Raw genomic sequence first — 15757 nt, forward strand, 5'->3', positions numbered from 1 at the left:
TCGATAAAGTGATGGAAACCAGTCAGCAACACATGCAAAAATTACTGGAAATCACAAAATACAAAATCACGTTGATAAAATATTTATTTAGACCACCTGAACTAATCTCTGGAGTTGTTTCCTTATTTCTTAGCTGAGCCTGATGAAAATGAGATAGTTGTGTTAATTATTTAAAGAATTAGCTCCTGACCATGTGTTCTCGGTCAGTATCTTTCTCAGTAATATTATGCAATAGTTATATTTTTAGGAACACTAACCAGGAGTTTTTGTATTATTTAATACTAATGTTCTAACAGTACCAATGTAGTGAAGATGTGCCACAGAATATTTTAATTAAAATATTAATTAATATACAATAGCTACTTGAACTTATAGAGTTTTTCATTTTTAGTTATCAATTGTCTGGGTTGTCATAAAATACATAGACAATAGATAAATACTTTACGTTAGCCAATGAAACTTACCTTCATAATAGTGGACTTTTGGGGAGACTATGTTATTGAAAGAACAATCTTTAAGAAAGAAGCAACCTGTTATGAACTAAGAATTTTCTGCACTGCTACAAAACAAAGATTATCATAAGAAACTTATATTGTGTCAACAAACCATTCAGAACCATTTATTGGTTATGCCAGGCAGTGGAGATAATCCCTTCTTTCTGGCATTTCTAATCTACTGGGGGAGACAGATAAATAGGAAAATACAAAGCAAAACCAATGCATGACTAATAGAACTGTAGATAAAGTACAAACAGCACAGAAGAGAAAAAAGGAGCTTTCATTATTCTAGGAGACACACACACACACACAAAAAGAAATAGATCATGAATAATCCTCTGTTATATACTTGATATTAGCCAAAAGACCGAGAAGCGATGATTATCAACTACTATAAAGCCTATTTTGGAAACCTTAACAAAATCATAAGAATGCTTTGTTTCATTTTTTTACTCTTCCAGGAGAAAGCTATTCATGAAAACAGAAGGAAGGAGTTGGAAAAGGAGCAATCAACAAGAGCCTCTGAAATACATTTTTTTTAGCAATGAAAGAAACGTTAAGAACATCACATTTTTCCCACCAATAATCAAAATTCCTTTTTAAAGCTTTGTTTTCACTCTTTTACTCATTTAGATTCTACTAAAGCATATTATATACAAGTGGATTTATTTGCCAGAGTTCTATGTGGTAAAATAAATCTAACCACAAATGAATGAGAAACGAGCTGACTGAATAAATCAGAAAGAGGAATTAAATAAACTGAGAGATCTTTTCAAGACCCAAAAATAAATTGGACTTTCATTATAAAATTAGCTTAAATAGGGCCCTGCACAGTAACCTAGTGGCTAAAGTCCTCACCAGCACTCACAAAGAACCCATATGGGCGCTGGTTCTAATCCTGGTGGTCCCACTTCCCATCCAGCTCCCTCCTTGTGGCCTGGGAAAGCAGTGCAGGACGGTACAAAGTCTTGGGATCCTGCACTTGTGTGGGAGACCCAGAAGAGACTCCTGGCTCCTGGCTTCGGAAAGGTGCAGCTCCAACCATTGTGGCCACTTGGGAAGTGAATCATTGGACAGAAAATCTTCCTCTCTCTTCTCTCAGTAAATGTGACTTTCCAATAAAAATAAAAATCCTTTAAAAATAAGTAAATTGGCTTAAATAAATTATATACTTTAGAATTTGCTTTAGAATGTTTCCTTAATTCAATTAAGTAATAATTAGCCAAAAAACAATTGTATTTCAATACATTTTATTTCCAAACTACAAGCATCATAATAATGAGCATAAGCGTAGAGTGAATATTCAGAAAAAAAAAGAATAAGATGCTGAAAATCTGAATTAACTGATGTCTCTTCTTAAGATGGCTATTTTTAATAGGAGATTCAACAAAACATCTTTGATTCTGTCCCCAAAAGTAAGAGAAGAATTATTATTACACTTTTTATATTTTGGAAAATAAGCTGGAAAATGAGATCATATCTTGCTCTACAGAGATGTAATTTGTAAACTCTTACAACTAATGATAAAAAGCCTTTAAAACATAAATGCAACAATAAAAGGTAAAATAAGTCATTAAAGACAAATACTTAAACAAGCAAAGGTGGGGAGGCAAAAACAGAGCAGGACCATATTCCTCTTGCATTTTAAACTATGACCCACAGGCCAGATCTAGATGGCCCACTTCTACATTGAAATTACAGAGCAGAGTAGCTTCAACTGAAACAGTCTGGCTTGAAAAGCCTGAAATATTTACACTCTGGCACTGAACTAAAAATCGACCCTTGCTCTAAATAAAACCTAATATTTTCTGGATCTTCTGATTGTCATTCATAGAGCATTCCTACTTACAAGTCATCATAAAAGCAGTTGGCTTTTTCAGGAATGCATTCACACCATTATAAGTTTTGATTATATTTTGTTCTTTCACTGTTAACGTAGTTAAAAGAACTATGTGTCTAATTATCATCTACTAACAGATTATTCTCTCCAGATAATGTTAACATTTTTTATACATAATCTTTTGAATGATCAGAGCATTTCTGTTGCCATGGAAGTCCCACTTTTTAAAAAATATTTTTTTATTGGAAAGTCAGAAATACAGAGAGGAGAGACAGAGAGGAAGATCTTCCATCAACTGATTTACTTCCCAAGTGGCCACAACAGCTAGAGCTAAGCCAATCCAAAGCCAGGAGCTAGGAGCTTCTTCTGAATCTTCCACACAGGTGCAGGATCCCAAGGCTTTGGGCTGTCCTCCACTGCTTTCCAGGCCACAAGCAGGGAGCTGGATGGGAAGTAGAAACTAGAACCAAGGCCCATATGGGTCTCGGTGCGCGTAAGGCATGTGCTGGGCCCAGAAGTCCCAATTTTAAGAAAGACCCTTTTCTCTAAATCACACCAAGTTTATACAGGTAATTTTAGGATGTTTTTAAACTGAACTATTAAAATGACAGTAAAGAAAAGCATTTAGTGGATCCTCACATACTATTTAAACACAAATTCCTAACTGCAATAGCACCTTTGCATTCCTGCAGATACAGGAATTGACGTTTGTTCCACAATCACTTGACTCGAAGAGTATTAAAATTTCAAATGTGAAAGCAAACAAAGAGAGGAAGAACTTGCCTTGGTAGTTACTAGAACCCCTAATAAGAAGTGACAGGCCCTGTGTTGCTCATGGTTTCTCCCAAGGAGTTACTAGTCTAAGCCTGTGGTAACTGTGGCTGATCATCAGTTTGCCACTCTAAAACCCCATTTCTCCCCTAACAGGACTCAGTCTGGCAAAAATAAAATCAAGAGGTCACAGAATTCTCAGTTAGTCTCTGTAACATAGCAAGATACATTTTGAGAAAGATCCTTGGAAAGCATTGGATCTTGAAAATATTCCCACCCCACTGAACTGTTAGTAAAACACATTTCATTTATTCAAAAGGGAATACTGAACTCTGCAGTGAGCAGAAAAAAAAAAAGCCACCAAACAAATGACGGCAGAATAACAGCAGCAAAGGGAAGGACGGGCAGACATTGTTAAGGGTGGTCTTTCTGAGATACCAGCTAGATACAAATTCCTTTTACAGCTGAAGCCATGGCGCTTCCTTCTGCTGCACACTCCTCTTTTCTATCAGTTACCACAACTGCAGTGAATAATTCCTCACTTAATATTTCGGCCTCAGTGGTAAGTGAGCTCCATTGAGTCCATCACCTGTATGTTCAGAACTGAAATGCTTGTGACCAACACATGATGAGCACAGAAAAAAAAATATATATATACATGATCTGATCTAATAACAATATTATCTAATCTAATAACAAGTAGAATAAAAACCAAACTAGACCCCTGTGATTCTGATGCATTAGAATGACATGGCAATTATGTGATATGTTCCTAAAAAATAACAGCCAGCCCATAATTCCCATCTACACACACCATAAGCAATATTCTAATATGCACTGCTGATATACCAACCTTTAAGCCTTTTCACCATTTATCCCTCTACCCTAACTCCTAATTCAATATTAGGTCCTACTCTGTTGTTCCCAGATTCAAAAGTTTTTAAAAAAGCAACTTCCACCTGATGAAGCTGTACTTAACAGGGTCACAAATGACACCCTAATTGGCCATTCCATTCTGTGTAGCATCTCGTCCTAGTGACTTCAGCAGCACCGTTTCCCTGATTACCCCCATAACAGAAAAAAAAAAAAACAAAAACAAAAACAAAACCTCTCTTGGGCCTAGCGGCGTGGCCTAGCAGCTAAAGTCCTCGCCTTGAACGCCCCGGGATCCCATATGGGCGCCGGTTCTAATTCCAGCAGTTCTACTTCCCATCCAGCTCCCTGCTTGTGGCCTGGGAAAGCAGTTGAGGAGGGCCCAGAGCTTTGGGACCCTGCACCCGCGTGGGAGACCTGGAAGAGGTTCCTGGTTCCCGGCTTTGGATCAGTGCAGCACGGTCTGTTGCAGTCACCTGGGGAGTGAATCAACAGACGGAAGATCTTCCTCTCCGTCTCTCCTCTCTGTATATCTGACTTTGTAATAAAAATAAAGAAATCTTTAAAAAAAACCTCTCTTTTTCTCAAACTATTAATATCTTTTGTCTTTATGAATGCATTACCCTTCTTCTAATGGCTCTCTCAGTTCCTTCCATTCAAACACCTACAATGAAGCCCCCCAAAAAAATAAAAACTTCAAAGTGACTTGGTCCAATAACTCTGTCATACATACCCTATTCAAGAAATAAAATATTTTCTCTGATTTTCACCACAGTCTCCACTGAATTTCGAACATTTTTTACACGTGCTAAAAACACAGTATAGGCAACATTTCCTGATCATTAACAAGGCCTCCAAAACATTGCTATCCATGTAATAATACCCTAAGTGTTATTCATTTCAAAAAATTCGTGCTCAGAGATGTACATTTATGTCCCTGACATCCATTCTCAAGTTTCAGATCTGAATTAAGTCAGTTGTAGCCCACTGTCCTACTCAGAAAATCATCAACATGAAAGTCACCAAATTATACGTATATATTACACATCATCTCAAACCTGTCCGAAGCAGTAAGTCTTCTCAGATATAAGCAGAATGATGGATATTAAATCTCTGCCAAATGTCTCAGTCTCATAACAATCACTCTACACACTGCAAATCTCAGTTTCATAAAGGAAAAGGAAAAACGAAGCAGATCAAACAAGCCCAGGAAAGTAACCAGTGATGGTGATTTGACATCATTAGCACTATTGAAAAGTGTACCTTATTCATGCAGTCTCCATATCACAGAGGATTTTTTTTTCTGCACTAGGTGCATGTTAACATTCATAAACTACACATTTCGTCATCTGTGGCTCCTGAGGGAATTCAGATTCACAATGGCCGTTTGTGATACCAAACTATACCTTTCATAATTCAGTCCCAGGTACTCCTCCAGAAACATTTCCTGGGACACCAAAACATTGTTTTCTCTACACATGCTTGGCTTCTAGTCCACCAACTCCAATGTTTTCCCCTCCCTTGCCCGTTTCCCAACCCTCTTAAACGGCTACCTGCTTCATGCCGGCGCCCCTTTAACGGACTCTTCTTGCAGTCTCCCTTTTTAGTTCCCGAAATGTTTCTCACAGGCAAGTGTGTCAGATCCTTACAAGAGAAGCCTGTACCTGTGCCATCCTGGTCGCTAACAACACTTGACAGAGGACCTCCCACATTGAGGGCGATCAAAACCGATCTTTCAATGAATGGACTTGCAGTCCCACCACAAGTCTCGAATCACAAAGCTCTGCCTCTCCAGAACACCTCGAGAATTCTGTGGGAGGTCAAGTCAGGCCTGCACATGTTCAGAAACATGGAACATACCAGAGAAATCCACAAACTCGTGGCCTATGCTTCAGGAGATCCAGGGTAGATGCAATCTAATTAGGTAAGCAAGTAACCTCCAGCCGTGGGCGGGCTCACAAACCGTACCACAGAGCGAAGAGCATGGGTTCAGCTCCGAATCCAGAGTACTGGAAGGACACGCGTGGTCCACCAGGGCCACGAGTGTGGCTGCGTGACTGAACACCCAGGCAGAGGAGCTAAGACACAATGGACGGCTCCTCGGTGTCCGTCCCCGCTGGCAGCCAGGGAGAGGCGCCCTCAGGCGGCATGGAAGCGCCAAGGCAGGCGTCCATGGCCGCGTGGCGGGAGGCGCTGTGCGACCCCGCAGGAGAGCCGGGGAAATGCAGTCACTCACTCAGAGCGCAGGCCGGCCGCCCCGAGGAAGCCAGCCGACTGGCCGCCCCAGACCACAAGCCCCAGAGGGCCCTGCACCTCAGGGAGTCCAGGAAGTCCCACCCCCTCCCACCCGCTCCGACTTCCTCTCAGAGGCCCGAGGGCGAAGGCGGGCTCTCCCACAGAGTGCCCCTCCTGGAGCGCTGGCCCCGAGGAGGAAAAAAAATGTGTGAGTGGGGAAGACTCCTTCAAGGGACTTTGTTTTGATTATAATGAGGAAATGGGGTGCAGGCGGGGTAACTTCCATAACTACCGGAAGAGTAATTATAAAGAGGATTTTCTGGGCCCAGCACAGTAGGTTAGTAGCTAAAGTCCTCGCCTTCATGCGCCACAGGTGCCATATGGGTGCTGGTTCTAATCCTAGCGGCCCCGCTTGCCATCCAGCGCCCTGCTTGTGGCCTGGGGAAGCACCCGCAAAGGATGGGTCAAAGCTTTGGGATACTGCACCCACATGGGAGACCCAAAGAAGCTCCTGGCTCCTGGCTTCAAATCAGTTAAGCTGGGGCCATTTGCTGCCATTTGGGTAGTGAGTGAGCAGATGGAAGATCTTCCTCTCTGTCTCTCCTTCAGTCTGTAGATCTGACTTTCCAATAAAAATAAATCCTAACGGATTTTCTGAACTTTTTTGTTTGTTTCTTGAAAGATTGATCACCACCACCAAAAATTTTCCTAACTTTTCCACCTTTCGTGATGTATTTTTATTTGTACTCTAAATCTTTTTTCTTCCTTACAGCTGTCTACCTTTCTCTTTATGTGTTACGATCCCAACTAGATGCCAAGCATTCTCCAGATTTTTCAGTAGTTATTGTTAAATTTTTCTGTAGTGCTTCTTTGTTTTGGGGTGGAGGTCTTAACACATGTTCATAAAATAGCATGCATTTCAGAATGAAGTCTAATGGATTTAGTTAACTAAGTGGATTAACCTTCATTAAGACATCCATTCCATGAACAGATCATTGCAAACTTCTTTAACTTACGAAAGAGCATTGCTCTAACCATCTCCCATTAGAGCGAGTGAGCCATCTTATGCCAACTGTATTTTGTTTCATCTGTCTTTCTTCCTTAGTCGTGCAGAGGCACATTTCAGGTTAACCAAGACTGAATCATCTTGTGCTTCTAATTAATGGGTGTTAATTAATTGCTTACTATCTTTTCAGTTCTTATTTGAGAAATGTAAAATGCAGTCCTCATAGTTCATCTCTGATAATCAAGAGTTAAGCAGAGAAAACGTAGCAAGTTTGCATTGTGTGGCTCTGTCTGAGAAATTACATTTGGATTCGTTAATTAAGCAAATTGGATTGAAGTATTATTTGCCAGGCAGAGAGTGAAGCATATTCACTATCCTATAACAGTACACAGTCTGGTAATTAAAAAATGGGTAAACAAGCCAAGAAACTACAGGGCATTTACTAAAATCTTATGAGAAAACTGTAAACTTGGCTCGGATATATAGTCTTATCTTTTCATCAAGTCTCACATATGTTACTGTCAACTTTAGTAACATTTACAGTTATCTTTGGGCTTTTGACAATAAAATGATTATGAAATTTTAAAAAGTTATAAAGTAGAAAAGAAGTCAGAAAACTGTAGAAACCTTTGTACTCGTTTTTGTCCCACTCTTCCCTAGTAGACTATAGTAAGCAATCAGGTACATTAAAGGATTCAATTCGATGCCTTTTAGAAATGCCTTTCTAAAAGTGCCATGGTCCAGCTGTGTAAGCCTGATTTAAACCACTTTTCTCAAGGAGTTGATTAAGAGCAGAGGGAGGTGAAAATGTACAAAAGTGAACTTGAGGTCTTTTAGTCTTCCTGTTATTCATGACATTTAAATGCAAAGGGTTAGAAAATGAATGAGTACATAAGCATAATGGAATGTCTTAAAAATCACTACTTCTTTCCTGTAACAACTTCGAGAGAAAAATTAATGCAGTGTCAGTCTATATGTAAATAGTATATGTAAATAGTAAAAATTATTAATGATTATCTTGTATATTTTTTAGGGTCCAAATAAAACGCAAAGGAAAATGTTTTACATCTGTGAAAAATAGAAAACCTATGCTAAAGCAAGTTAACATAACCCAAAAACAATTGAAATGGGTAACATGTGTTTAAAAATGTATTTAGGAACAATATTAACTTTGAAATCACTAGTTTAATCATAAAGATTAGAATATAGAAAAATACTGAATCTAAGTGTGAAGTGATTTTTTTTAAAAATCTGATGTTAAGAAATGGTTCTTTTAAAATTGAACTAGTTTTTCCTATTTTATAATGTACTCTTTGAGTACAAAGAAGGGAAGTATTAATTCCTAGAATGATGGAAGAGAAATATAGGTGCCCTGTGTTCAATCCAGTAGTTTAACAAATGTTGTTATGCTAGAAAGTCTGCATTTATAAGAAAGTTCCTGTTCTCAGTAATTCTGTATCCTAATCAGGAAAACAAAATTTCACCATTAGTTCTAAACAATATACTCACAGTGCCGGGTAATCACAGACTGCCTGACTGACTTAATCTTCACAAAATTTTTATGGGTCAAATGTCTCTGCTCTTAATTCCATTCTTAGAGTGAGGAAACTGACCTCAACCAACTGATACATTCAAGGATATTCAAGAACTTCAGCCTGTGGACAGTAGAGCTAGTACTTTCACCTATTGCACACAATTCATATTTGAGGAACCCTCACAGGAACTCCCTTTTCAGAATGTTCTAATTATGTCTTTCAGTCTAAAGCAGTCAGTTCTACAACTTCTTCATGTCAGTCTACTGGCTAACCTGGTATCTGATAACCTTTCAGTTCTTTTCTTGTTCATATTCATACTGATACCCAGTTCTTTATTCCAATCAGAATATTTCCTTCAAATTGGTCTAATAGCCTAACATAATCTCAACAGACTGTGAATTCATGATCATTAGGATTAGCATAATTAACAGAATCCTACACATCACTATCAATGATGGTTAAAGGACTCTGATCTCAAAATTAGTAATTTACACTGTCATTTATTAAATTACCAGCATATTTCTCATGCTGTTTTGCAAGATTTTTTTCCCTCAGCTTTTGGCAATCTCACTGATGTGTTTGCCTTAAAAAGGCAAAATCAGTGAAAGCTTGAAGGTGTTTAAGCTTATGAAATGTGTAAAAAATAAGAAGTATATATTTTAAAAATACTTGATTTTGAAGCTTAAAATTTAGAATTGTAAGAAGGGGAGATATTAATATGGCAAGTAAATAGATCTTCATGAATTATTTCTCTTTTTATTTTATGTATTTAAAAAATAAATCTATGATATAGTTCCATAGGCTCTGTTATTTCCCCACTTCCCTCCCCAAAACTCCTCCCCCACCTACTGGTTTTCCCTGTATTACAATAGTATAGTCCTTCATAAGCAGTAATATGTTCATCATTTTGCTATTTAGGCATATCCTGATATTACAGGTATGCACAATGGCAGAGAGTCCAACATCCTACTGTCAAGATACATTTAAGTTTCATGGTTAACCCATATTTGATTTGGAAGTAGAGATGCATAGTGCATTGTATATTCATATCAGAATATGATAGTCTCTATACAGTTACTATACATTCCCTAAAATGAAAAGCCATAAAACAAAATCTACAGCAGGAAGAAAAATAGAAAATTTCCAATAACATGAAGTTAAATACTGTTAATGAATAACCAATGTGCCAATAAAGAAATGAAAAATAGAACCAGAGCTTTCTTGATGAAAAAGATGCTACTATATTAAGGTATGTGTCACTGTAGAAATTTATAAGGAAAAAAAAACTGTTGAAGAAATAAACACGAAAATATAAGATTCAATGAGATGTGGAAAAAGCAGTATTGAGAGGTGCATTTATAACATTAGGTGTTTTGAAAAATAGAAATATTGCAAATAAATGATATAATAATGCATCCCAAGGATTTATTTAAACAGGAACCAGGAAAAAAGAAATGATAGAATCATAGCAAAAATAAAAATAAATTGAAAATAAAAATCTACAAATTGCAATAAGAAAGAGCCATTTTTTAAGAAAATGAGTGAAACAAACATTTAGCCAGATTAGCAAAAAAAAGTAAGAAAAACCAAGTAAAACTAAAGATGTAAAAGAAAACATCATTAAGAATCTAGTAAGGTGATCTCTTCTTGCTGAATGGATCCTTCGATCATTATGTGGTTTCCTTCTTCACCTCCAGTAATATTTTTATGATAAAGTCTATATTATCTGATATAAGAATGGCTACACCAGTGATTTTTCTCTTTCCATTATCCTGGAATATCTTTTTCCATATTTCACTTCTAGTTTCCACATATTTTTGTTGGTGAAATGTGTCTTCCGTAGACAATAGCTGGGTTTTGCTTTTTGACCCAATCTGCTAATCTGTTCACTTGATCGATGAGTTTAGGTCATTTACATTCAGAGCTAGCATCAGCAGGTAATGATTTGATCCTGTCATTTTAACAATGGGTTGTTCATTGTTGTTTAGTCTTGCTTTGCTGTTTTATGGGGACATTCTCCACATTTGCATTTGGTTTTGGTAGGTGCTATTCCTTTTCTCTGTCAATAGAACATCTTTAAATATTTTAACATACTCAAAAACAAATACTATAAAAAATAATTATACATTTAAAGTATGCTACTTTATTCGAATGTTTATAATTGTGAATTTTATTTTTAAAAATTACTTAATTTATATTTATTGGAAAGTTAGATATACATAGAGGAGAAACAGAAAGGAAGATTTTTCATCCTCTAATTCACTCCCCAAGCAGCCACAACGACCTGAGCTACACCGATCTGAAGCCTGGAGCTTCTGCTGAGTCCCCCACAGAGGTGCAGGATCCAAAAGCTTTGGGCCATCCTTTTAGGCCTGCTTTCCCAGGCCATAAGCAGGGAGCTGCATGAAAAGCAGAGTCACCAGGATTTGAACCAATGCCCATATGGGATCCTAGGCATGCAAAAATAAGGACTTAAGCCACTAGGCTACTGCACTGGGCTTTGCATTGTGAGATTTAAAAGAATCTTGCTATAAATTTTAATTTTGAATGTGCATTGAAATGTTAGGCATTTTGGAAGAAACATGAAAATGAAATCTGTTTGCAACATGAACAATTTTTGTCATGTATTTTTCCTAATGTACTTGTCTGTAAACTCAGTTTTTAGGGATTTGTTTCATTTTGTTTTGTTTTCTTGTTATTGTTGTTTTTTCAGAATAACACTCCAGAGCCCAGTGCAATGTCTTAATAGCTAATGCTCCACTTCCCATGCAGCTCCCTGCTTGTGACCTGGGAAAGTGGTACAGAATGGTCCAAAGCAGTGGGGGACCTGAAAAATGCTGCTGGCTCCTGACTTTGGATCAGCTCAGCTCTGGCTGTTGCAGCTACTTGTGGAGTGAACCAGGGGACAGAAGATCATTCTGCCTCTCCTGCTCTCTGTAAATCTTCCCATTCCAATAATAATCATTCTTTAATAATCATAAAAAAAACCCTACAGAACAATACTTCAGTGTGTTTTTGTGTTTGGAATGCAGAGTTCAAAGTTTTGTTGAACTAATGAAAAGATATTGAAAACAAATTAGACTAAACCGCTAAAATTATTTACACTATGGTCTTTCAGTCCATTAAAGAATAAGAATGCTCTATTAAGATAGCAATTAAATGTGAGGTCTGGGCTGATGCTATAAATCACAGAGGCAAATCAGCAATTCCAAAAGGGGCTTCATAGGTCATGGAAGCACAGACTGCTCAGTTGCTGCTGGATTAGCTGTACCTTTCTGAAACAACACATGCTACTGAAGAAAGGCAAAGTAAGAAGGATGCTAGGAAAATAATGTACATTTAAAGAATTCAATTTAAATGCAAAGGAACATAAGAATTCAAAAGAAATGCTAAGAAATATTCGGAGCCAAATACCAAAAGGATCAACATTAAGAAAAAATGCAGTTTAAGCAACAGGGGAATTTTAAGCCTGAAACTATACTGGTCCTACTTAGTTATGGAAATTCAAATGTACAAAACATTTGAATGAAATGTTAGAGCAGGGGTTATGGCAGATGAGTATATTTCATATCAGAGCATCCGGTTTTAGTCCCAAGAACTCTGCTACTGATTCAGCATCCTCCCAATGCATCCTGGGATGCTTCAGATGATGGCTCACATCCTAAAATTCCTGCCACCATTAGGATGACCTGGATGGGATTCTGAACTCCTTGCTTCAACCTGACCTAGCTTTCTGCTGTTATACACATTTGGGCAAGGAATCAGCAAATAGAAAAGATCTCTCATATTTCCAATCTCTGTAGCTTTGTCTTTCAAATAAGTGGAAATGAAAATTAAATGTGTAATAAAATTAGATTTTTTGGGGGAGACAAAACTTAGTAATTATTTTCCTGGAAAAAACTATGATTTCATCAGGATATTTAAACTGTCTTAAATAGAACTGCTGGGAAAATACATACTAAGGAAGAGAGAAAAATCCAACTGTCATTTTATCCAGCAACAAATTTATTTCTTCATCAAATGAGATACATTTCTCACTTTTATTACTTTGAAAAAATATAGGATAGTAATTACAAGCATGAACTAATTGAGCTCTTAATTTTGCTTCTGATCATTTTACATTTTAGTTTTGCAAAATGGAAATGTTGACAATTGTATTATATTAAAAGACATGATTTCTCAACAGGACCTCAAATATTGTCTGGAACATACCAATTTTAAATATACCTACTAGGTAGTATTATGACCTAAATGCCAACCGCTCTTGGAGAAATTCACTGGATTCTAGCAGTATTGCTTTATTACAGGATAAGGAATTTGCATTACAAATGGTAACATAATTTTTAATACTTACCTGGCAGGAGAGATACCATGATCAGACAAATGGTAACACAATTTTTTCCACCTTTTTGTTATTAAGCAATAACATATGGTATTTCTAATGCTAACTTGCAGCTAAAATCATGTTGCTTCTAGTACTTTTGAAGCATTTGTGAAATTTGGGAAAGACAATGCATTTATCAATATTCTACCACTTGTTGCACTTTAACTCTGAGTAAATGACTTTACCTCTCAAAACTACAGAATTTGTTCAAAATGACTGTTGGAAATTCCTATCAATCCTGTATTCGAATTGTTCTTTGGAATATGTTATTAATTTCAACTTGTTTCAGATTACCAAAATTACCTTTCCTTTTGTGTAATCTCTACATTAGCTGCTATTTTTCTAGGAAAATAGAAATTTTTTCCATACTCACTACTTTAAAAAAAAAAGGCATATACCAAGAAAAATATTTTATAAAAGCATAATGCTGAATGAATGTGAAATTCATTGAATTTAATGTAGCACTTTTTCTTTAAATGCTTTTATAAATGAATTGCATAATTAGGGTGCTTTAGTGATTTCTAGAATTATCACAAGAAACTAGCATGCCAAGGGGCATTGGAGAAGTGGAAAGTCAGATAGTCATTTCTTAATTATCCATATTGAAATACAAATTGGACATCTATGATTTCAATTCAAAAGACTGAGCAAACACTAAAGGAACTGTCACTGTGGAACTCATAGTCATTTTAGGAAACAGACAAGTTAACAAACTTTTAAGTGTTGTCATGTTTTAGTGGTACCTAACTCTGGGCACTATGGGCAACGTAGGAATGAATACCACAATCAGTAGGAAAGAAAGATGGTAGATGTGACTAATTGGAAAAAGTAACATAACAGCTGAATTCTGTGAAGTTACGTCAAGAAAAATAGACAGTGTTTGGGGGAAGTGCCTTGCTCCAGACCTGTGGCCTAAAGGCGCAGGCCTGCATGTGTATCAAAGTGTATCTGTCGGTAATTCTAAACTGTTATCTTTTTGAAACAAAACAAAAATTCCAATTCGTATCCCTTATAAATGTTATCAAAAGAAGTTGTACTTTGCTAATTGACTCATGATATACCTGAATCCTCATTTTGTTTCTTACAACTCAACTCATTGCACAAAAAATTCCCTGCAGTTATTGCCTGGAAAAGGATTTCAGGACCCTTGTATGCTCATCAGAAATTCTTTTTTTTTGTTGTTGTATTGTTGTTGACAATCTTTACATAGTTAATTGTGGTTAAAAAAAAAAGTTCAGGGGGTATAGGGAAGTGGGTAATACTATTATGTCCATATTGTTTCCATCATGTATCTGAGGTAAAGGGGGATATTGAGGGAGAAGCCCCACCCGGTTTCGCGCCCACCCCAAGTCCCAGATGTGGGGCATGCTCTGAGATATTTGCTCAAGTGGTTTTAATAGTTCTCCAGTTATGAATCGCTGCCAGTTTCGCTCGATGAGGTCGTCCACTGATTGATATGGTCCATCATAAGGTCTTCGTTTGCCCAGTATTTCGCTGCCAACATATAGCTGAGATGAATGATTGACCTGTTTTGTCTTCTGTCTTTTCTTGGTTAGAGTTCTGAGTCCAGCAGTTCGATTGGGGAGATCTCCAAAGAAACCTTGAGGTATTCCCAGACCAGATTCTTGTACGTTCTAGCAAGCACAGGGCCCAGCACAGTCCATCACCCGGATCAGCTGGTGGTTGCAATTGCTGGGTTGGTTCTGTTTTCAGTCCCAAGTTGCACTGGAACCAATGGGTGTTGCAGTCCAGCCTGGTTCTGCCCAGCACATACTCGGCCCTCACATCAACCAGTGGGAGCTGCAGCCTAGTCGGGGCGACCCACAATAACCCCCACCAGGCCCACCCCCTACCCTGGTTTGCCAGTATGTGTAGCAGTAGACCAGTCTGTCCCCCATCCCATCTGGCTCTTGTACATGTCACTGGGTATTAAAGCTTAGTTCCATCTAACCAACTCAACCATCCAGCCCTCACGGATGTTGTTGAGTGCCTCTCTGTCTAGCCACCCCAGCCCCTGTCCCAGATCAGGGAAAAGCCAGGCTGGGCTGATTATTCCTGTGGGTGCAAGCATAAATTAGAGTGGGTGAGGGATGTTTGTGCTTGGCCACAGCATCAGCTGGCAGAAGCTGGCACTGCGGACTAATTCTGTCAAGTCAAATCACAGAACCACCTAAAGAGTGCATAAACCAGGACTGAGAAAGACCTGGGAGGGAAAAAGTGGGTTCCCACTTCCTGGGTCACTAGTCCCGCGAGAGGTCATCAGAAATTCTTTTCTGTCCTTTTAGGTTATGCTCCTTAAGATGAAAATCAGTAGGTTTTGTTTTGAAATGAACATTCATTTTAAAAGTTAAAACAGTCTGATTGTGAATGTTGAGATAACCAGAGCTCTTTGTCTGAAGTGATTTCAGTGTTTGATTATCTTTTACTCTGATGAGGAATGCCTCTTGTACCACCTAATTCCTCCTCCAGATAAACAAATTCTGAAGTCCCAGCTGGAGGTGAGTGTTTGTTAGAATGGTATGCTCATCAGAACCTTATTGTTTTCACCCTTTCTTGTAAAGCCTTTCCTTCTGTTTGGAGTATATTAATGAAACAGATGTAGCAATAGCATGAATA

At 37.8% G+C, this 15757-nt stretch overlaps 1 protein-coding gene and 1 pseudogene across 1 annotated transcript in view; one reads left to right on the forward strand and one right to left on the reverse strand.

Moving 5' to 3' along the window:
• Nucleotides 1-6206, reverse strand: part of MEI4 (meiotic double-stranded break formation protein 4) — a 163846-nt gene extending 157640 nt beyond the window's left edge. Inside the window, exon 1 of the mRNA XM_004580543.2 lies at nt 5842-6206. The gene's annotated coding sequence lies outside the window, so the exon portion shown is untranslated. The remainder of the gene's footprint in view (nt 1-5841) is intronic.
• LOC101517548 (ER membrane protein complex subunit 2-like) overlaps nt 6070-15757 on the forward strand; it is a 95726-nt pseudogene continuing 86038 nt past the window's right edge.

This window comes from Ochotona princeps, chromosome 1 (genome assembly GCF_030435755.1).
Source record: "Ochotona princeps isolate mOchPri1 chromosome 1, mOchPri1.hap1, whole genome shotgun sequence".
Lineage (NCBI taxonomy): Eukaryota > Metazoa > Chordata > Mammalia > Lagomorpha > Ochotonidae > Ochotona > Ochotona princeps.